The following is a 23,341-nucleotide window of genomic DNA, read 5'->3' as shown; positions in this document are numbered from 1 at the left end:
GTGTTTTTATCAGGAATGGATGTTGGATTTTATCAAATGCCTTTTCTGCATCAATCAATATGATCATGTGGTTCTTTTCCTTTTTCTTATTTATGAGGTGGGTTACAATGATTGTTTTTCTAATGTTGAACCATTCTTGCATCCCTTTTATGAAACCCACTTTATCATGATGTATTATTTTTTTTGATGTGGTGCTGGATTCTGTTGGCTAGGATTTTGTTGAGAATGTTTACGTCTATGTTCATGTGGGATATTGGTTTGTAGTTTTCTTTCTTAGTGATGTCCTTCCCTGATTTTGGGATGAGGGTTATGCTTGCTTTATAAAAAGTATTAGGAAATTTTCAATCTTCTTCTATATTCTGGAATAATTTGAGTAGAATTGGTGACAGCTCTTCCCTGAATATTTGGTAGAACTCACCAGTGAAACTGTCTGGACCTGTACTTCATTTAGTTGGGAGATTTTTGATGACCTGATCAATTTCTTCTTTTGTTATGGGTTTGTTCAAGTTTTCTACTTCACTCTGCATAAGTTTTGGTAGGTCGTATTTTTCTAAAAATGTATTCATCTCTTCTAAGTTTTCAAATTTGTTGGAGCACAACTCTTAGTATTCTGTTATTATCCTTTTGATTTCCTTTGGTTCTGTTGTGATATCGCCTGTGTGGTTTCTAATGCGAGTTATTTGTATCTTCTCCCTCTTTTCTTTGGTAAGTTTGTCAATGGTTTGTCATTTCTATTAATCCTTTCAAGAACCAGCTTCTTGTCCTGTTGATTCTTTTTATTTTTTATTTTTTGTTTTCCATCTCATTTATTTCTGCTCTTATCTTTATTATTTCTTTTCTTTTGGTGACTGCAGGTTCCCTCTGTTGGTCTGTTTCTAATTGTTGGAGATGCCATATTAATGTGTTAATTTTGGTTCCTTATTCTTTTTGGATGTATGCATTTATCGCAATAAATTGTCCTCTCAGCACGGCTTTTGCTGTGTCCCAAAGATTTTGGTAAGTTTTGGTTTCATTCCCATTTGTTTCTAGGAACTTTACGAATTCACTTTTAATTTCTTCTTTTACCCAGTCGGTTTTCACCAGGGTGTTGTTCAATTTCCATGTATTCGACTTTATTTCCTTAGTCTTCTTGTTGCTGATTTCTAGTTTTATAGCACTGTGGTATGAAAAGATGCTCTGTAGTATTTTGATGTTTGTAAATTTATAGAGGCTTGCTTTGTGACCTAACATATGGTCAATTGTGGAGAATGTTCCATGTGCACTAGAGAAGAAAGTATATTGTGTTCTTGTTGGGTTGAATGCTTTGTACACGTCTATGAGGTCATGTTGGTTGAATGTGCTGTTTAGTTCCTCTGTAATTTTGTCAAGTTTCTTGCTGGTTGTTCCATACCTTTTAGGAAATGGCATATTAAAATTTCTCAATATAATTGTAGATTTATCTATTTCTTTTGTCAATTCTAGTAAGGTTTGCTTCATATATCTTGGTGCTCTTTCATTGGGGCATAGATATTTATATTATGGTTAGGTTGTCTTGCTTAACTGATCCTTTGATCATGAGGTAGTGTCCTTCTTTATCTCTTATGCTAGTTTTTGTCTTAAAGTTTACTTTATCAGACATTAGAATTGCCACTCATGCTTGTTTATTGTTGCAGTTATCTTGGTATATTTTTTTCCATCCTTTAACTTTTAGTCTGTTTTTGTCTTTGTGTGTAAGGTGTGTCTCTTGCAAGCAGCATAATTGAAGGGTCTTGTTTCTTATCTAATCTGTCACTCTCTGTCTGTTCACCGGTGCGTTCAATCCATTGTCATTCAATGGAATTACCAATAGGTATGAATTAATTGCTGCCATTATATTAATTTTTTGGTAGTGCTGTTTGTTGCTTGTTCTGTATGATTTTTTGTGCTGAGTTTGTGTTTTTTGTCCTATTTCCTGTCAGTTTCTTCTTGGTTTTCATGTTTGCTTGTTCTGCTTGGAAGTTCATTTTCATGGTACGTTGTGAATTATTAACTTTCTTTGGGAATTACCTTATAGTCTATGAACTTTTCTCTCCATTTAAGAAAATCTATTGTATTCTATAATCTACCTGACATCCTCACCACCTGGATCTCTGTTCCTACATTTATCCCTTCTTTGACATTGATATTATTTTGATCTTCGGTTGACCTCCCAACTCCTTTGAATTTGTTGTAATAGTTTTGTTCTGTTCTGGACTCTGCTATCTATCGACTGAGTTCCAGGTGGTGTTGCCGTGTCTGTCAATCTCTGATTGTTGTCTGTTCTTGTTAGTTTTCAGTCCAAAGAACTCCCATTAGGATATTTTGAAGTGCTGGATTGGATTTGATAAAATCTCTTAGATTCTGTTTGTCATGGAATGTTTTGATTACACCATCATATTTGATTAATAGTTTTGCTGGATAGACAATTCTTGGTTGGCAGTTTTTTTTTCTTTTAGGGTTTTATACATGTCTCACCATTGCCTTCTTGCCTGCATGGTTTGTGCTGAATAGTCAGAGCTTAATCTGATTTGCTTGCCTTTGTAAGTGACATTTCTCTTCTCCCTGGCTGCTTTTAGAATTCTCTCCTTGTCTTTGATTTTGGAGTGCTTGATGAATATGACTATGTCTTGGTAATTTTCTTTTGGGGTCTAACCTTCCTGGGTACGTTCAGCTTCTTGAATGTTTATCTTCTCATATTTCAAGATATTAGGGAAATTTTCTTCCAGAAGCTTTTCAACTATCTCCTCTGTGGACTTCTCTGATTCTTCCTGTTCCCGAATGCCAATAATTCTAAGTTGTTTCTCTTCATGTTATCCACAATGAATCTTAGACTCTCTTCAGATTTTTTAAATTATTTTTTTCTGCTTGCTTTTTTATCTTAGCAATATTGAGAGATTTGTCTTCCAGATCACTAGTTATGGCTTCCATCTCTTCTATTCTGCTCCTTTGCCCTTTCATTGTATTGTCCATTTCTGATATTTTATTATTAATCATCTGGACCTCTTTTTGCAGGTTTTGAATTGTTTCCATTGCTGTGTCAATCTTGTTTGATTGCGCTTGTAGTACTTTCCTGACTTCTCCCTTGTTTTCCTCCACCCCTTTTTGGAGCATTTAAATTTGTTTCCATATCATTCTTCTGAATTCTTTCTCTGGCAAATCTCCTCCTCTTCTGGGGAGCCTTTGTCTATCTCCAGAGTATTTGTCTCAGTTACTCTTCTATGTTTTTGGACATGTTCAGATTATTTGTTGTGTTTGTGATCTTTTGTTTGTCATTTCCAGTAGTTTTGTGGGTTTTTTTTTTAATGCTTAAATGGATGTTAGTTGTTGTATTATTAAGCTTACTGGGTGTTTCCTGGTGGATATGATCAGGAGATAGGCTTCCCTTTTTGCATGTAATGCTTAGCAGCTGTTATTGGTTCTTGTCTCAATGGTAGAATATTATGGGGTATGCTTGTAGCTTGGTTATATGGCCACAATTGCTGTCTATTCTTGGGTAACATTATAGGGAGAGAAAGCTCCCACCTCCAGGAAAGACGTGTGATCAAAAGGACCAATAGCAGAAGCAATATAAAAGGTTTTTTGTATCAAAAACCACCACTTTGATACAAAAATAAAACTGTGGCCGAGTGTCCACAGGCATTGTGTATGCACTGTAGAAGCCTCCAGCAGTGGGTGGGGGTGTCCGCTCATTCAGGCCCCTCCACTAATAACCACCATGGAGTTGCTGAGATAGATATTGAGAAGTTAATGGGATAAAGATTGTCCACTATTTTTGTCTCTGAAGGTCAGTTTGGTATCTCCGTGTGCACAGTGTAATTCTTGAGATAGCTGTGTCCTTTTATGTTGGGGCTTTACAGATTGTTCTATGGTTTGTCGGTCAAGCCTGAGGTGCCCTCTTTTTTCTTGCTATATTGACCTGGGTAAGGGTCCTGCACAAGGAGCTCTGGTAGCACAGTGGCCACAAATCAGGTTTCAAACTGCTAGGTCAGCAGCTCAAAACCACCAGCCATTCTGTCAGAGAAAGTCAAGGTGCTTTGTTCCCACAAAGACCCACAGCTTCAGAAACCACTCATAGGGTAGCCACGAGCTGGTACCGACTCCACAGCACACAGCCACCAAGGGTTCTGCATAAGTCCATTCTAGGGCTGCGATCCCGAGGATGATGTTATAAGTAACTGCCAAGCTCCTTTTCTCTGTACCGTTGGAATACTGTGGTGTCAGCAGTGGACTTTTTTTTTGGGGGGTGGGGTGGGGGAGAGGAGTGTGCACCCACCCACCCATCTGAAGGATTCCAGGCTGGGCAAAGAAGGTGTGATAGGGAAGAGGAGGAAAAAATGTGTAGAATCCCTCACACATTTTTTTTGCGAAAGCCTCGGCACCACTTTTAGCACTGATTCCCTGTGCTGGTCTGGCTGTAGCCCTGCCCTCTGAACTCTGCCTGGGTGTAGTGGCCGCAAAGGGAGTCCCATGTCCAGAGATTTCTAACTTGCAGTATTTTCCTTTATATCATGATTTCTTCACTTTCGAGTGTGAGAAACTGATGTCTTGGACGTTATGATAGATCCAGAGCTGTGGTGTTCTGTAAGCACAGCTTCTGTGGGTTTTCAATCCCTCCTCCATGGAGCCTTTCCTTCCTGGCTGTCTCTGCTGGAAGTCTTCATTTCCTTTTTCATATCTTCTCATTTTTCTTTTCTAATGTAAGTATTCATACTTCTTACATTCCAGATTCCAATTTTTAAAGGATGCTTATAGCTGTTTCTTCTTGTTTTGAGTGTGTCCCAACACAAATGAAGGACTCAAAAGCTTTGATTCATCTATTTCATTAAGGTCATCTCTATTCTGAGGATGCAGCTCTTCCCCAGTTTCATTCCTAGGGATTTCCAACCTGATGGGGCTCATTTTTTTTTTACACTGTATCAGACAGTACTCCTCTGGTATTCAAAAGCTTTTCAGTGGTTAATCATTCTGAAGTGGTCTGTCTTTTCTCTTCCTAACCTTAGTCTAAAGCTCTGTTGAAACCTGTCCAACATGAATGAACCTACTGGTATTTTAAATACTAGTGACACAGCTCCTAGTGTCACAGCAACACAGAAGCCACCAGAGAATGACAGGCAGACAGATGGGTGGTGACATCTATTAGCTACTGGGCATGAAATGATGTGACTAAGTCAGACAAGATCTGCAGCCTTATTTTTAAATCCTATGCAGGGTAGACAGACTGAAGATACAAACAAATGAGATAATTTCAGAGTATCTCTGCCAGGAAATTTGGGAGACAACTATCTGGCCAACTGATTGGAAGAGATCCATATTTGTGCTCATTTCAAAGAGAGGTGACCCAATGGAATGCGGAAATCATCAGACAATCTCTTTGATATCCCATACAAGTAAAGTTTTGCTAAAGGTAATATATAGAAACAGCTACAATCACACATTGACAGGGAACTCCCAGATGTTCAAGCCGGATTCAGACGAGGCCATGGAATGAGGGATATCATTGCTGATGTCCGATGGATCTTGGCTGAAAGCAGAGAATATCAGAAAAATGTATACCTGTGCTTTATTGACTATGCAAAGGCTTTCAATTGTGTGGATCATGACAAGCTATGGACAACAATGCAAAGTATGAGTATTCCAGAACATTTAATTGTGCTCATGAGGAATCTATACTTGGACCAAGAGGCAGTTGTTCGAACAGAACATGGGAATACTAAATGTTTTAAAATTAAGAAAGATGTGTGACAAGGATGTATTTTTTCACCACACTTATTCAACCTGTATGCTAAGCAAATAATCTGAGAAGCTGGGTTCTATGAAGAAAAACATGGCATCAGGATTGGAGGAAGACTCATTCACAACCTGCAATATGCAGATGATGCAACTTTGCTTGCTGATCATGAAGAAGACTTAAAACATTTACTGATGAAGATCAAAGAGCACAGCCTTAGGTATGGATTACATCTCAATGTTAAGAAAGCAAAAGTCCTCACCACTGGACCAATAAACAACATTCTTACCAATGAAGAAAAGATTGAAGTTGTCAAGGATTTCATTCTTTTTGGATCAACTATCAACACTCATGGAAGCAGCAGTCAAGAAATCAAATGACGTATTGCATTAGGCAAATCTGCTGCACAAGACCTTTTTAAAGTGTTGAAGAGCAAAGATGTCAGTTTGAGGACTAAGGTGTGTCTGACCCAAGCCATGGTATTTTCAATAGCCTCATATGCATGCAAAAACTGGACAGTGAATAAGGAAGACAATAGAAGAATTTATGCTTTTGAGTTGTGGTGTTGGAGGAGAATTTTGAAAGTGCTATAGGCTGCCATAAGAACCAGTAGATCCATTTTAGAAGAAGTGCAACCAGACTGCTCCTTGGAGGCCAAGATGACCAAACTTCGACTCTCATACTTAAGACATATTGTCAGGAGGGACCAGTCACTGGAGAAGGATATCATGTTTGGTAAGGTGTAGGGTCAGAGAAAAATAGGAAGGCCCCCAGTGAGGTGGATTGTCCAAGTGGCAGCATTGATGGACTCAAGTGTGGCAATAGTAGTGAGGCTGGCCCAGGATGGGGCAGTGTTTCCTTCTGCTGTGCATAAGGTTGATATGAGTCGGTTCTGACTCAATGGCACCTAGCAACAACAACAACAAATATGCAATTTTATGAGGATAATAGAAAAGGATGATATGACTTAAATAAATGGACAACAACAAATGACTAACTTTTAGACATATGATCAACCAGATAAGGTCTTTAAAACAGGCTGGCATTTGAACAGATTTGAATCATGAGAAAGATCCTGTCAAGTGAATAACTAGTGGAGAGATTTCTAGGCAATGGAGCAGGAAGGGAAATGGCCCAGAGGCAAATTCAAGCCTGGCTTGTTCTAAAATCAAAACAAACACCAGTTTGTGCTCAGAAGAATGAGCAAGGGGAAAATTAATTACAGATGAACTCTGAAGGCAGGCAAAAGCTGAGTAGTTGAGGACACAATAAAGAGTTTGGATTTTCTTCTTGGTGCACTGATTAGCCACCAGAAGATTTCTTAAAAAATAAAAATACATGATCAGATTTATGCTTTTAACAAGACTGGAGGTAAGGAGGTCAGGAGGCCACTCAGTAAGCTATTGTTCTTGATGTTGTTAAGTGCCATTAAGTTAGTTCTGACCCAGAGCAACCCTGTATGGGTTTCCATCGAGCGGCTGGTATGTTTGAATCACAGATCTTGGAGTTCAAACCAACCTTGCAGTCCGGTGCAGTAGCCTGCAGTGCCACACCAGGATTCCAGTAGGCTATTGTTTTTGTTGTTAAGCGCCTTCTAGTTGATTCTGACCTTTAGCCACCCTGTATGGGGTTTCCATGGAGCAGCTGGTGAGCTTGACCCACCAACATTGCTGTTCAAACAACTTTGATGTCTGATGCATTCACCCACAGTGCCACACCAGGACTTCAGTAAGCTATTACAGTAGACCAAATTAGAAGCAACAAAAAGTTAAGTGTGGGGATGGCAGTGGGAGCAAGAAGAGAGGGCAAATTCAGGAATGAGAACTGGCAGACCATGGCTGAGATGCCAGAAGGAGGAAAAAAGAAGAATCCTTGATGACCCATGTTTACGGTCTCAGAACCTGGTGACTTAGAATTGCATAGGAGAGGGAAGACGTCGTTGGAATGAGTTTTGGTGATGAGGTGGAACTACGGTGGAGCACTGTGACAATGTGTACTCAATTCCATGAAACTAATTTCGTGGGACAGTAGAATGAATTAAGGAATGGTGGAGGTGACAATATGAGGTTGAGGACATAACTAACATAAAAATAATGTGGGCCTTTTATGAACCATAAAAAGAAATATTTTTATATTTTTACTTCACTTTGTAATGAAAATAAAAGCAAATATTTGTCAAAATAAAAAAAGTATTTGTTTAATTATAACAACAATCCTAAAGCAACATGTTCTGTTTTTATCTTCATGCTACAAATAGTGTATTAAGGCACAGGGAACTTAATAATAGTATCTAAGTCATACAGAGGAAGAATGACAACAACAAATATCAGGGTTCAAAACCAAGGCAATATGGGTCAGCAGTTCAAGTCTGACAGCTTCTCTGTGGGAGAAAGATGAGGCTTTCTACTCCTGTAAAGATTTATGGCCTCAGAAACCCTATATTGGTTATGTGTTATATAAGTCACCTATGTACTTTTTAAGTTTCTAGGAACCACATTAGAAGTAGATTAAATTAATTTCAATATATTTTCTTTAACCCAGTACAATCAAAATATTATATCAATACTTAATGTGAAATTTTAAATGAAATATTTTACATTTTTATAAGAAATCTTTTTTATATAAACCTCTACAAAGCTCAGTGTATAGTAAACACATATGCAGCTCATATTGCAGTTTTAATGTGGTTGTCAGATTGGTGGTTCAAAGCCACCAAGTGCTCCTTGGAAACCAAACCCTATGTTGTTGTTTTTAGGTGTCATTGAGTAGGTTCTGACTCATAGCGACCCTATGCACAACAGAATGAAACACTGCCCAGTCCTGGGCTAACGTCACAAACTTTATAGAAAATCCTGTAAAGGGTCACTTTTTAGCTGGAACTGACTCAACAGCACTTACCAACTACATAGCCTATCTCATTGACACCAATCACATCCCAAGTGCTTAGTAGTCACATGTAGCTCATGGCTGCCATACTGGACAGCATAGTTTTGGAGCCTGTACTTTTTATCACTAGATTATTTAGAAGGGACTTCTAGAGGGAAATGTCAAGATTACCAGTTGTATAAATATAGCTGTCTATAGAACTTTGGAATCCTGGTGTGGCACTGTGGCTTAATGTGCTGGACTGCAAAGTTGGTTTCAAGCTCACCAGTCACTCCAGGGTCATTATGGGTCAGAACTGACTCAACAGCACTTAACAACAACAACAACAACAGAACATTCACTGATAAAGCAAATATGTCTTTATTAAGAGTTGAGGCAGACTGAAAAAAGGTGCAGGAGTTTTCAACTTTTTAATTCTAGGCTATTTTCAGAGAGATAGATATCTTCTCCTTAGTCTCTGCTATTTATTATCCTAAATACCCATCTCTTAATTTCAGCTGTCAGGTTTACTTCTTCTCTTGTCAAAGGACAGAGGTAGCAGAGGGTGAATTAATAAAAATATTGATAACAGTATTGACCATTAACCCCAAGGTTTACAAACATCATATTCCTTTATATACCGACTGAATATATAACATGCAACCAGATGACAATAAATTAATGTCATCTTGCATAAGGATAATCTTCACAATTTAGGCATCCATTTAAATCTTTCCAAAATCTCTGTGGAACAAATCCACAGCCTGCTTTCCCAAATATCTCTTGAATAAAATAGAAGATCAGTTCCTTTCCAACATGAATAATATTTATGCTTACATGTAGGTCAGAGTCATCTGAACAGCTCTTATGTCTGAAAGTCTATTTTAGACTTGGCTGTCATGACAACCATGAGATTTGGCCCAGGTGTCTTCTATATCCTGACATACAGACAACAAATGTGGAGGTCTGGCTGTGATTTCTGGGGAATGGCACTTAGGATCTGCCACCGGATGATTCAGCCCACTTGATCTTGGCAGGGTGCTGGCCTAACAGTCTGAAAAAAGATTTCTATTCCACGTGGGTCTCTATTTTATCAATTCAGACTAGAAAGGGCACAGCACAGAAGATGAAGATTAGTAATGGGCAAAGTTTCCATGGTACTGCAGTGAGTAAGTAAGGTTGACAACCTGTGCGAGTGGGTCAGAATCAAAGGAAAGCTTGATCCCCAAATCCAAATTTGAAGTTGTAACATGTGGGCCTCAGATCCCAGTCCAAAGACCCAAATTGGAAGGAATTACCTGAGAGGAAGGCCTAGAACATCACATACTCACTAACCTAAATTTGTTGTGCTGTTAAGTGTTGTCAAGTCAGTTCCAACTCATAATGAAACTATGTACAACAGAATGCAACACTGCCCAGTCCTGTGCCATCCTTAGTGTCATTGTTGTACTCGAGCCCATTGCTGCTGCCATTGTGTCACTCCATCTTATTGGGGGTCTTCCTCTTTTTCACTCTTCACTTTACTAAGCATGATGTCCCAGGGACTGGTCCCACCTGATAAAATGTCTGAAGTATGATAGACAAAGTATTACCATCCTGGTTTTTAAAGATCATTGTGGCTATACTTCTTCCAGCATAGATTTGTTTATTCTTCTAGCAGTCCATGGCACCCTTAATATTCTTGTCTAACACCGTAACATAAACGCATCAATTCTTCTATGGTCTTATTTATTGTCTAATTTCACATGAATATGAGGTTATTGAAGATAATATATCTTGGATCAGGCACACCTTAGTCCTCAAACTGAAATCTTTGCTCTTTCAACACTTTAAAAAGGTCTTGTGTAGCAGATTTGCCTAATGCAACACATTGTTTTATTTCTTGACTGCTGCTTGCATGAGTGTTGATTGTGGTTCCGAGCAAAATGAAGTTGTTGAGAACTTTAGTCTTTTCTACATTTATCATGCTGATACTTATTGGTTCATTGGAGAGAACTTTTTTTTTCTTTACATTGAGGTGCTATCCATATGGAAGACTGTGGGTTTTGATCATGACCAGTATGTATTTTGAGTCCTCTTCACTTTCAGCAAGTAAGGTTGAATCATCTGCATATCACAGGTTGTTAATGAGTCTTCCACCAATCCTGAGGCCATGCTTTTCTTAATATAATCCAGCTACTCAAAATATTTGCTTATAGAATAAATATAGTGAAAGAATACAACCTTGGCACACAGTTTTCCTGTTTTTAATCCAGTGTCCCTTTGTTCTCTTCTAATGACCACCTCTTGATCTATATACAGGTTCCTTATGACACAATTAATTCTTCTGGAATACCCATTCTTTTCAATGTTGTCCATAGCTTGTCATGATCTACACTGCATAGTAAATAAAGCACAGATAATGATCTTTCTGGTATTCTCTGCTTTCAGCCAAGATCCATCTGATGTCAATATTGATATCCCTCATTCTGCTGCCTTATCTGGATCTGGATAGAATGTCTGGCAGCTTCCTGTTGATAGACTGTTTCTTCCATTTAAAAATTATCTTTAGAAAAATTTTAGTTGCATGTGATATTAATATTGTCTGATGGTTTCCATATTCTGTTGGGTCACCTCTCTTTGTTGTTGTTAGGTGCCATCGAGTCGGTACCAACTCTTAGTGACCTTATTATGCACAGCAGAACGAAACACTGCCTGGGCTAACCAAAAAACAGTCCTGGGATAACCTCACTATTGTTGCCATGCTTGAGTCCATCGCTGCTGCCACTTTGCCAATCCATCTTGCTGGGGGTCTTTCTCTTTTTCTCAGACCCTCCACCTTACCAAACATGATATCTTTCTCCAGTGACTGGTCCCTCCTGACAATATGCCCAAAGTAGTAGTAGTCTCATTTAGAATCTGATATATAGAGTTATATGCTATAATAAAATTTTTGCTAACATGGATTTTACTTGATGAGTTAAGTATTCTTAAAAAACTGCCAAGATGCAAAAGTGATTTTGCTCGTGTGGGTTATAGCTATTGATATTTACTATAAGTCTTTGCAGGAGCAGAAATCCTCATCTTGCTCCTGTGGAGCAGTTGGTAGGCTCACACTGCCAACCTTGTGGTTTATCTTGAAGAGCCACTGTACTCACAGTGTGTGTATTATATGTACATACACCAACTGAAGGGGCTTCAAAAGTTCATAGAAAAATGAAGTTGAAAGATAATAGAATTTATCCATGAATTTTTTCTGTTACCCCTTTATATAACTATATAACTATATATATATATATATATAACTATATATAACTATATAACTATATATCTATATATAACTATATAACTATATATATATAGTTGTTAAATGCCTTCAAGTCTGTTTCTACCCATAGCGACCCTGTATAGGGTTTCCGAGGAGCAGCTGGTGAGCTTGTACCACCAAGCTTGCAGTTCAGATGGCTTTGCAGTCTGACACATTAGCCCACACCAGGACTTCATGTATGTATCTCATGATTTTACTCCTCAAGAGAACACAGACTAAAACATTGCCTTAGTTATGATTATGAAAATAGCTTTGACCTGCAGATCCCTTGAAAGGACTTCTTTGATCCTAGGAAGTTTCTGGACCATACTTTGAGAATTGTTGGGCTAAATTTACTTATGAATGTTATGTTTTCTTAAAATATATGCACACAGATTTTGAAAAAGATCAGTAATTCCTCTTCATACACATATTTTATGTTTTGAAAATTTCAAACACATTTAGAAATATTTCACAGCAGAGAAAGTATATTGATTCATTAATTCTCCATTTGTTTGGCCAATTAAGAGACAATTTTCTAGCAAATCCTTCTCTGCTTTTGACAAGTTGTCACTTCTAATTTCTGTAGTCTCTTAATTGATGCTGACGTGTTGGACAATATAAACTTACATGTTAATCATCAAAAGTTATTAAATTGATACTGTGAATAAGGTAGATATTAAGGAGTCCTGGTGTGGCGATGTGGGCTAATGCGTCAGACTGCAAAGTCATTTGAACTGCAAGATTGGTGGTTCAAGCTCATCAGCTGCTCCTTGGAAACCCTAAACTGGGTTGCTATGGGTCAGAATTGACTCAACAGCACTTAACAACAACACCATTAGGTATTAAAGTAAGCAAATTCTGATTAAGTAATTGAATTCTCACAGTGTTCTGTCAGGCATTATTATTATTTCAATTTTATAGATGAGGATAGAGTCTAGGAGGAGTTAAAGCTTTGCCTGGCCAGAATGTTGTGAAATGTTAGAGTCTTATAACTCCAGAGCCCTTGCTTTTAAACTTATTATATGGCTTTCTGCTAGTATTGAGCACAAAGCCCAAACTGCAAATAATCTCAAATTCTTCCTTTTCCCCCTATGAAACAGACCCAACCAAAGAAAAGGCACACTATACCTATCCCATCCCTCATATACAGTGGTATCCAAATATAATCAGCAATAAATAATTTCTAAAAGTTTCTATTTATTACATTCATTGCCTGCATCTTATCTACCAATTTCCCTATCATCTAACAAACAATTTATCTATGATATATTTGTACCTAAGAAAAAGCATTTATCATTTTTTCCTAGATAGAGTTTTGCTAGAAAGTCAGAATTATAAATTATCATAATTGTCATTAAGGTAAATATTTCTAAATTTGCATAGAAGAAAATCCAAATGGTTAGGCAGATTTTTTTCCCCAGACTCCCACAGATTGTCAGTAACAGATCTTAGTCCGGAAAAAGGCATTAGGTCCCCTGATGGATTCTAAAGTACTAGTAACAGACTGTTTTATGCCCTAAGCTTGGTAGAAATATTACAGAAAAGAGAAAAGAAATGTTAGGTGACCTAGATTCCAGTAAAATATGCATTTGTGTGTTTCTTAGAGCTATGCAGAGAAGAACCTTAAAGAGTAGCAGAAAAAAAGAATGCTAACAGTTTCAATTCCATAATTTTCCTGAAATAATCCTTGGAATTGGCTTTATTATGAATGCTAGAAATTGCTGAATTCCAAATGGCATTTTCCAAAGAATAGAGACATTCTTCTCATGGTAACATTTTTACCCCAGTTGCATGTCAGAGTAAACTGGAAAGTTTAAAAATGTAAAAAGAGGAAAAGAAAAAAACATCTACTAAATGCTTTTTACTGTTAGTGATTCTGGTTATTTGTTTTGGGGTGTGAATTGGAATTGGTAGTTTTTCAAAATTCCGCATAGTTAAGGATCACGGCTTTAAAGGAGGCAACATAGGCTTTTGAGTCAGAGGTACAACTTGTCCATCAATTATGTGCTGTCTGACCACAGATAAGTCACTTAATCACAGTTTTCTCCCTTAATAATGGAGATAATTATGTACCAGGTTTCCTGGTGTGGCACTGTGGGTTAATGAGTTGGACTAGGTCACTTTGAACTGCAAGGTCAGAAGTTCAAGCTCACCAGCTGCTCCTTAGGAACCCTATATAGGGTCACTGTGGGTTGGAACCGACACTTAACTGCAACAACAAGAACCAGATGCTGAGGACTGGGCATGAAGAGAAACCTTGTTCCAGTCTCCATGGGTTTGAAGAGCAGACATACACAACTGTTCCATATGATGAGGTCATCTTTATGTTTCTGTCTAATAGCAGTCTGTGACATCAGAGTTTTCACATTTCTAGTCTTGGAATGTCTAGCATATCACTCCACCGAAGTAAACAAGATGCTAAATTTGATTGATTAATAAAACCACAATAGCCACGGAAATGACCTCAAACATACCAATGATCATGGAGATGGCCCAGCTTGATTAAAATAACACCCTTTGAGGTCTGTTACCTTCCTTTCTCAGAAATCTCATCTCTGAATATTTCATTTTATTCCCCTATAATATGAGTAAGTTTCTACTTTTCTTTCTTTATTATTGGGAGACTTCTAACTACAACAGTGCTTCCTTTCCACTATTTCTAAGGAAGAAGAGCTCTTTTATGGGTCAGTGGAAGAACAACTAGGGAACTGCAAGGAGGGGAGAAGATATTGTTCATTCTTTTATATCTCTGGGCAGTTGTAACTATAAGATGGGCCTGGGTTCAAGTTCTTTTACCATTTTATGATTGTGTTTACTTGTGTTTTTATAAAATTGTTGAAGTTTTGGATATATTTTGGTTATTAGATTCTAACTAGATATGCAATTCTGAGATATTCTCGCAGGGCTAGCTCTTGTCTTTTCACTTTTTCTGGAAAAGTCTTTTGATGAGCAAACATTTAAAATTTTCATGAGCTTCCATTTATTTATTTTGTGTTTTGCTATTTGTTTTTAAGTGTCAACAAGTTAATTCTGATTCATAGCAACCCTGTATAGGGTTCCCAAGGATTCGCTGCTTGGTTTGAACCTTCAACTTTGTGGATAGAAGTCCAGTGCTTATCCTATAACACCATACCATGACTATTTTTGCTTTTATTGTTACATTAGAAAAATCCATCATGAAAAGATAGGCCCAACAACATTGCCCTCACATTTTTTCCTAATAATTTTATAGATTTAGTTTGCACATTAAGGATCCTTGATAATGCAATGTGTAAGCATCTGTCAGTTGATCACAAGGTCGGAAGTTCAACTCAAGAGACTGTATATGCAATTTCTGAAGATATTCTCTCAGTGGGAGAAAGATGCAACAATCTGCTACTTTAAAGATTTACAATCTTGAAAACCCAAAGTAGCTGTTCTTCTCTGTGAGTTGGATTGACTCAATGGTTGAAGGTTAGTTGGTTGTTTGCACATTTTAGGTTCTTGGTGGTGGTGGTGGTGGTTATGTGCCGTGGACTCGGTTCCGACTCATAGCGACCCTATACAGGGTTTCCAAGGCTGTACATTTTTACGGGAGCAGAACCCCTCATCTTTCTCTAGCGGAACAGCTGGTAGTTTCAAATTGCTGACCTTGCGGTTCACAGCCCGATTCATAACCACTACACTACCAGAGCTTCTTTTTAGGTTCTTAGTACATTTTTAATCATTTTTGTATATGGTATAAGTCATGAATACAGTTGGATTTTTATGCATATGGAAATTCACCAAAGAGGACATTCAAATGGCCACAAACACACATGAAAAGATGCTCATCTTTAGCCATCATAGATGTAAATCAAAACAATTAGATACTATTATGCTTCCAGTAAAGGAGCTCTGGTAGTGTAGTGGCTACGAATCGGGCTGCGAACCACAAGGTCAGCAGTTTGAAACTACCAGCAATTCTGTGGGAGAAAGATGAGGCTTTCTGTTCCTGTAAAGATTTGCAGCCTCGGAAACCCTGTACAGGGTCGCTATGAGTTGGAACTGACTCCACGGCACATAACAACAACAACAACAATATTGCTAAGATAAAGTAAACAACAACAAAAAAACAAATACTGGTGAGGATGTAGGTAAATTGTAACCCTTATCCTTATTAGCGGTGGTGGTGGTGTGCCATGGAGTTGGTTCCAACTCATAGTAGCCCTGCTTAGGGTTCCTGAGGCTGTAAATCTTTCTGGGGCAAAAAGCCTCATCTCTCCCCCTCAGAGCAATTGGTAGTTTTGAACTGCTAACCTGGGGGGTTGCAGTCCAACTCATAACCACTACACTACCAGAGCTCCTTACTCAGGAATGAAAATAGTAGAGCCATTGTGGAGAAGATGTCTTCAAAAAATTAACAATAGAACTACTACATGACCCATCAGTTCCACTTGTAGGTATGTACCCAAATATTTGAACAAAGAAACTCAAGCAGAGATGTGTATTGTTCATTGCAGCCCTAACGAAAGGTGGAAACAACCTTGTAAAGAAAAAAAGAAAAAATGGCATCCAAAGAAGGTGAAAGTAGCCAAAAAGTGGAAACAATCTTGTTAAAATTTTTTTTTATTAAAAATATCATTAAGTGCCCCTCTTTCAGTACTCTCTACAACTGGATTCCAGAATTCACTGTAATTGCCACAGATAACTCAGGTCACACTCAGATGTATCAGGTTTATTAGGGAAGTTAACAGATTTAATTCTGGGTCAGAAATACTCAGGGCACAGTTGTCACTTGGGACAGTCACTTCTCAGCTCTTCCCAAAGACAGGCCTCTCTCGGGCAATGCTACAAAGTTCTTTCAGGGCTGCTGATAAGTGTCCATAGTACACATCATTCCACCTTAAGCATCAGCCTGAAAGTTAGGTCCTCAAACCTAGCTCCTCCAATTAAGTGCCTGGGAGGCACCCCACTCTGCAAGCAAGACTTTTACCCAAAGTCACTCAACTTTACTTGCTCTGTGGGCTGGGAAGCCCACTGCTATATCTCATGCTCTGACTCTTTCTTGTTTGTGCTACTGTTGTTCCTCTGCCACTTCTCCAGGGTCACAGTCTTCTGTCTGTGGGTCATGGAGGTTCAATGTGCAATCCTTTTGTCAGGAAGGTTCAAATCTTGAGGTCCAAAGTTCATGCTCCACTCTCCGTTCTTTGGTGGTAATGAAATTCACCATCCCTTCTTCTGAGATGGTTCATTGTAATTATAAAATTTAATTATAATATTTTAATTATAAAAATGAGGTGGTTCTCATTGTATAATGACAATTAATTCATTCTGTTAATATCCACAGCTGAATCATGTCAGTCTATCAGTACGTTCTCTCACCTTCTCTTACCCAGACCCATCAGGAGAAGAGTCATTTGGTGGAGTTATAAAGATTAAGAAGGTAGCGTAGTGGTTACAAATTGGGCTGCGAGACACAAGGTCAGTAGTTCGAAACTACCAGCTGTTCCATGGGAGAAAGATGAGGCTTTCTGCTTTGGTAAAGATTTACAGCCTCGGAAACCCTATACAGAGTCGCTATGAGTCGGAACCGACTCCACGGCATGTAGCACACACACATAAAGACTAAGACTAGAAGAGACATATCAAATAATTCACTATAGTACAAACCTGAATGCACATTAACAGATGAATATATAAACAAAATGTGATAGACACCTACATTGGAATAGTACTCAGCCAGTAGGAAAAATGAAGTCTTGATACATGTTACAACATAGATGGAGTTGGAAGACCTTATGCTGATCAAAATAAGTCAGTCATCAAAGGACAAATATTATATGACCTCACTTATATAAAAAGACAAATATATAAAGACCAAAGTTTATGGGTAGTTATCAGGGATGGGAGGAAGATGAAAGGCAGGGTGGTAACTAATGGTGATTTTAAAAGTTACATTGATTAGGGGCAGGGTTATACAGCTGCTTATTGTAATTGTGGTCAATAAGATGTACACCTGTAAAAAGTTGAACTGGCATAAGCTGTGTGATAAACATATTTACAACAAAGACAAAACACACACACACACACACACACACAGAATAGATGCTAAGAATGTTTATGTTTATTATAACCACGTAATACATAGGATTTGGTTCCTTGTTTGAAGGTGTAGTGTCATTGTTCCATGAGTCAACCTGGTTAATTGGTCTAATAAAGTATTTGGTGCTTGTGTTCCTGAACTACTTCCCATTTTGCTCCATTAAGCCAAGCCTTAAAAGCTTGCAAAGAAGTCACAATGGGTTCTGTTTGCCTGGAGCAACAAAGGAAGGAGAGTAAGGAATAGAAAGAGGAAGGACATGTAACACATGACTCATTGCTTCTATAAACAACTGCCTCATTTATGGTGAATCCAGAACTGGATAGTACCCAGATACTATCGCTGAATAATTTGATTAAAGATTGTTTAGTTGAATCCTGATCCAAGAGTTGGAAATACAGACCAGAAATTAAAGTTCTTATGGACTCTAGACTTTCTGGAGCCAAGGCGACTGAATGAAGCCCTGAAGAGATTGCCTTAAAATAATCTTTAACATTTATACCAGAAATATCCCCTGAAGTCTTTTTTTAAACTAGACAATAGTTTAGCTTAACTAATAGAATATGCCTGCCTGAAGCCTTACGCTATTTTAAAAACTATCTGTATGGAGTCCTGATGTGGCACTGTGGGTTAATGCGCTCGGCTGCAATGTCTGTTTGAGCAGTAAAGTCGGAGGTTCAAACTCACCAGCCATTCCTCAAAAACCCTATGTAGGGTCGCTCGGAGTCTGAACCAACTCGACAGCACAACAACAACAACATATGGGATTAAAAAGTCCTCGTGTGGGAATGTAGGATTGATAACTGCAAAGTCAGTGATTCAAACCCTTCAGCTGCAACTTGCAAACCCTATACAGGGTCGCTATAAGTTTGACCCAACTTGATGACTCTCTTAACAATAACAACAGTATGGGATTACAATTAGATCAGAAAAAGGACGGTGAGAATGCTTGCACAATTCAAAGTATATAATCAACATCACTGAATTGCATATATGGAAATTGTTGACTCGGTGTATATTTTGTTGTGTATTTTCCCAGCAACAGCAAAATAATAATAATAAAGAAGGTAGGCCTGACTTTTTATGTTCATTTTCAATTACTGTGTCACAAATTACCATCAATTTAGTGGTTTAAAACAGCACACATTTATTATCTCACAGTCTCTGAGGGTCAGGATTCCAGGAATGGTTTAGCTGAATCTCACAAGGTTACAGTTAAGGTATTGTGTTAATGCTGCTGTAGCAAATTACCACCAAGTGGGTGGCTTAAAACAACAGACATTTTATTGAACATATTTTTCCTCTCACAGTTCTGGAGGCTAGTAATCTAAATTCAGGGTGTCAGCAGGGCCTTGCTCTCTCGAAGCCTCTTGGGGAAAATCTTTTCTTGTCTTTCCCAGTTTCTGATGGCCTTAGGCATCTATTGGTTTGTGGCAGCATAATTCCCATCTTTGCCTTTGTTTTTACACACTCTTTCCCTGTGTGTTTACCTCTGTGTCTCTTCTGTTATTCTCATAATAACTTCCGTTAGAAACATTTTGGCATTAGTGCTAATGGCTTCATCTGAACTAATCACATCTGCAAGGGCCATTTTCTCAAATAAAGTCACATATTGGGGACTAGGAATGGAACATACATTTTTGGTGGGCATAAACCAACCAATAATAAGTATCTTTTAGTATGCATTCTCATATGGAGGCTCAACTATAGGAAAATCCACTTTCACACTCATTCATATAGTCAGAATTCACTTGACTACAGTGTAGAGCTGAGAACATTTTATTGGTTGGAGTCAACTTCAGGTCTTTGATGTTACTTCATCCCCCTGCCACTAAGAACTCTCATTAAGCAGTTCACAGAATGGATATTTCCTTCTTTTAAGGCCAGCAAGAAAATCTTCGCATTTCCAGGGTAGGATTTATGTTGGTTCTCATCCTCAGACTCTATAGGTAGGTAGCATTCTTTTTTTTTTCTATTGTTGATTTCAAGACTTTCTCTATATTTGGTTTTCAGCTAATTATGGTGGCTTTCCATCCTTTTCTTTATGTGTACCATGTTTGGTGCTTTCTGTGCTTTTAACTCCTCTAAATGAGTGCTTTTCATCATGTTTGAGAAGTCTTTAACAATTATTTCTGAAAACATATATATGTACACACATTCACTTATATATATACCCCCCCCCACACACACACCAAGATTCTATTCTCTTCCCTTTCTCAGTCTCTTATTATTCTTATCTTGAATGTTAGACCATAAGATGTTGTCTCCCTGGTCTGTGAGGCCCCATTATTTTTGTTCAAGCTGTGTTCTTTTGTTCTTCTGATTGAATATGTTCTATTTTCCCATGTTCAAAATCACTAATTCATTATTTTATGCTACATCCAATATACTATTAAACTTATCCAATGAGTGTTTTCATTTATATTGAATAAAATTTTCAGTTCTAAAATTTCAACAGATTACTCTTTATAGATTCACTTTCTCTTCTGTACATCTTGTACATTCATTAAGATCACATTTTATTTACTTCCCTACCATGTTTCTTTTATAGCCACTGTGGTGGTGGTTATGTATCATGGAGTCCAGTCTGACTCATAGTGACCCTGTATAGGATATTTTATGGGAGCAGAAAATCTCATCTTCCTCCTTAGGAACAGCTGATAGATTCCAACTGCTGACCTTGTGATTTGCAGCCCAATTTGTAATCCACTGGTATGGCATTGTGGGTTAATGTGCTGGACTGCAAGGTCAGTAGGAATTGTAAGATTGACAGTTCAAGATCACCAGCTGCTCCTCAGAAACCTTATAGCCTCAATAGTACTTAACAACAACAACCATGTTTCTTATGAATTATTTGAACATATTCATAATAACTGCCTTAGAGTTTTTTCTAAGTTAAGTCAAACCCTCAGAATATCTGGGATTTAGTTCTATTTCTTTGATAATCTCTTGCTCTTGTTGGGTTCTCTTGTTATTGGATTGGTTCTGATTCCTAGTGACCCTATTTGAAACAGAATGAAACATTGCCTGGTCCTGAACCATCCTTCAAATAATTGTTCTGTTTGAATACATCATTGCAGTCACTGTGTCAATCCATCTTGTTGAGAGTCTTCCTCTTTTTTGCATATGATCCACTTTACCAAGCATGATATGTCCTTCTCCAGTAACTGATATTTCCTGATAACATGTACTTAAGATGAAGACTAGCAACCCTTACTTCTATATTATTTCCCAGATATATCTGTTTGTTCTTCTGGAAGCCCATTGTATATTCAATATCCTTTGACATAATTCAAATGCATAAATTCTTCCTCAGACTTCTTTATTCATTGTCCAGCTTTCACTTTGGAGTTGACTGTGGGTCCAAGTAAATGAAATAATTGACAACTTCAGTACTTTCTTTGTTTATCATGATGTTGCTCTTTGTGCAGTTGTGTTCTTTTTTCTGCTGGGGACCTGAGAGCCATTGTGAGCTATTGTAGGCTCAGCACTGGACTTCGAATCACAAGGTCATCAGCTGCTCCTTGGAAACCCTTTGCAGGGTCGTTGTGAGTCAGAACTGACTAAGCAACACTTAACAACAACAACATCTAAGTTTCATTGGTTTTGTTTCTCTAGATGAGCTGCCAAAGACCATGTGATAATATTGATATTTTTTGATGATTTTCACATTACATTGGCTCACCTTTCTTTGAAATGGATTTTTAAAACTGAATACTGGCTAATGTAGTGTGGTGAGTGTAAATTTTTTATCACCTTTGTGCAGTTGTTGAAGATACTATGAGATAATTCTGACTCATGAAACCCCAATGTGTGCAGTGTGGAGCTACTCTATGGTGTTTTCAAGGTTTGGCCTTTCAGAAACAGTTTGTTAGGCCTGTTCTCCAAAGCTTCTCTGGGTACGTGCAAACTGTCAACTTTCATGCTATGTAATTGTGTGTGTATCAATGTGAACCACCCAAGGATTTAACATCTTTGTGGAGACTATAAATTCACTTATAATCCTTGGAAGAATTACATTTTCTTTTTTATCAGACAAAATAAGGGCTCATCACCTTCAATTTGTGATGGCTAAATTTATGGTTTATTAATATGTACTTGTTTGTAAATGTGGACTCTTAGTGTAGCTCTGTAGGATCAGCACTGGACTGTGAACCACAAGTTTAGCACTTCAAAACTACCAGTTATTCCTTGAAAACCTTATATAGGGTCTCTATGAGTCACACCTCATATGCATGCAAAAGTTGGATAGTGAATAAGGAAGACTGTAGAAGAATTGATGCTTTTGAGTTATGGAGTTGGAGGAGAATATTGAAATTTCCACGGGCTGCCAAAAGAACCAATAGATCCATTTTAGAAGAAGCGCAGCCAGAATGCTCCTTGGAGGCTAAGATGACCAAACTTTGTCTCTCATACTTCTTGTCAGGAGGGACCAGTCACTGGAGAAGGATGTCATGTTTGGTAAGGTGGAGGGTCAGAAATAAAGAAGACCCCCAACAAAATGGATTGGCCAAGTGGCAGCATTGATGGACTCAAGTGTGGAAATAGTAGTGAAGTTGACCCAGGATCGGGCAGTGTTTCGTTCTGCTGTGCATAAGGTCACTATGAGTCGGTACCTACTCGGCACCTAACAACAACAACAAACGAGTCACACCAACTTGACTTGATAGCATTTACCAATATATATATATATATATATGTACTTGTATCCATAGAAAACCTAAACTTTTCCCCAAATCTTTCCACTTGCTGAAATTCAATTTCCAAACATTATGTTTTTTTTTCCTTATAATATTTTCAATGCTTAGCTTTGTCTTGCTCTGGGGCATGATGCTCTTCAAACCAACACTTTTTTTTTGTCTTAGCTGCATAGCAGAGTGTAAGGCAGAGCCATACCTCATCACGAATCTTTACAGGCATTATTGATCTTTATTGTCTTTGTTCTGGTGTGGTGCTGTGGGTTAATGCTCTGGACTGCATGGTCAGTTTGAACTGCAGTATCAGTAATTCAAGCTTACCAGCCACTCCTTGGAAACCATATACAGGGTCACTATGAGTCAGAACTGACTCCATGGCACTTAGTAACAGCAATCTTTCTCCTGCTTTCATCCCAGTTGCAGTTATTATCTAATAAGTCTTTAGTGGTTTCATAGTGTGCATGTTTAACTGAACACTTAGTTGTGGACTTGTAGGAATACCCACATATGCTTATGAGACCTTACTCTGTACTTTTATATTCTCTTCTGTGTATTCCAGCAGCTTCAACTGTCCCAAACTCTGATCTCTGCTTGTTTAGAAGGATTGCTATATTCTATTCAAACTTCAGCTCTCTGAAATGCAGACAAGAAATTTTCATGAGGCAGGGAATTCAACAATTATGGGGCTCACCATCTGAATTACA

This window comes from Chrysochloris asiatica, unplaced genomic scaffold (assembly GCF_000296735.1).
Source record: "Chrysochloris asiatica unplaced genomic scaffold, ChrAsi1.0 scaffold00131, whole genome shotgun sequence".
Lineage (NCBI taxonomy): Eukaryota > Metazoa > Chordata > Mammalia > Afrosoricida > Chrysochloridae > Chrysochloris > Chrysochloris asiatica.
This window is presented reverse-complemented; position numbering follows the sequence as displayed.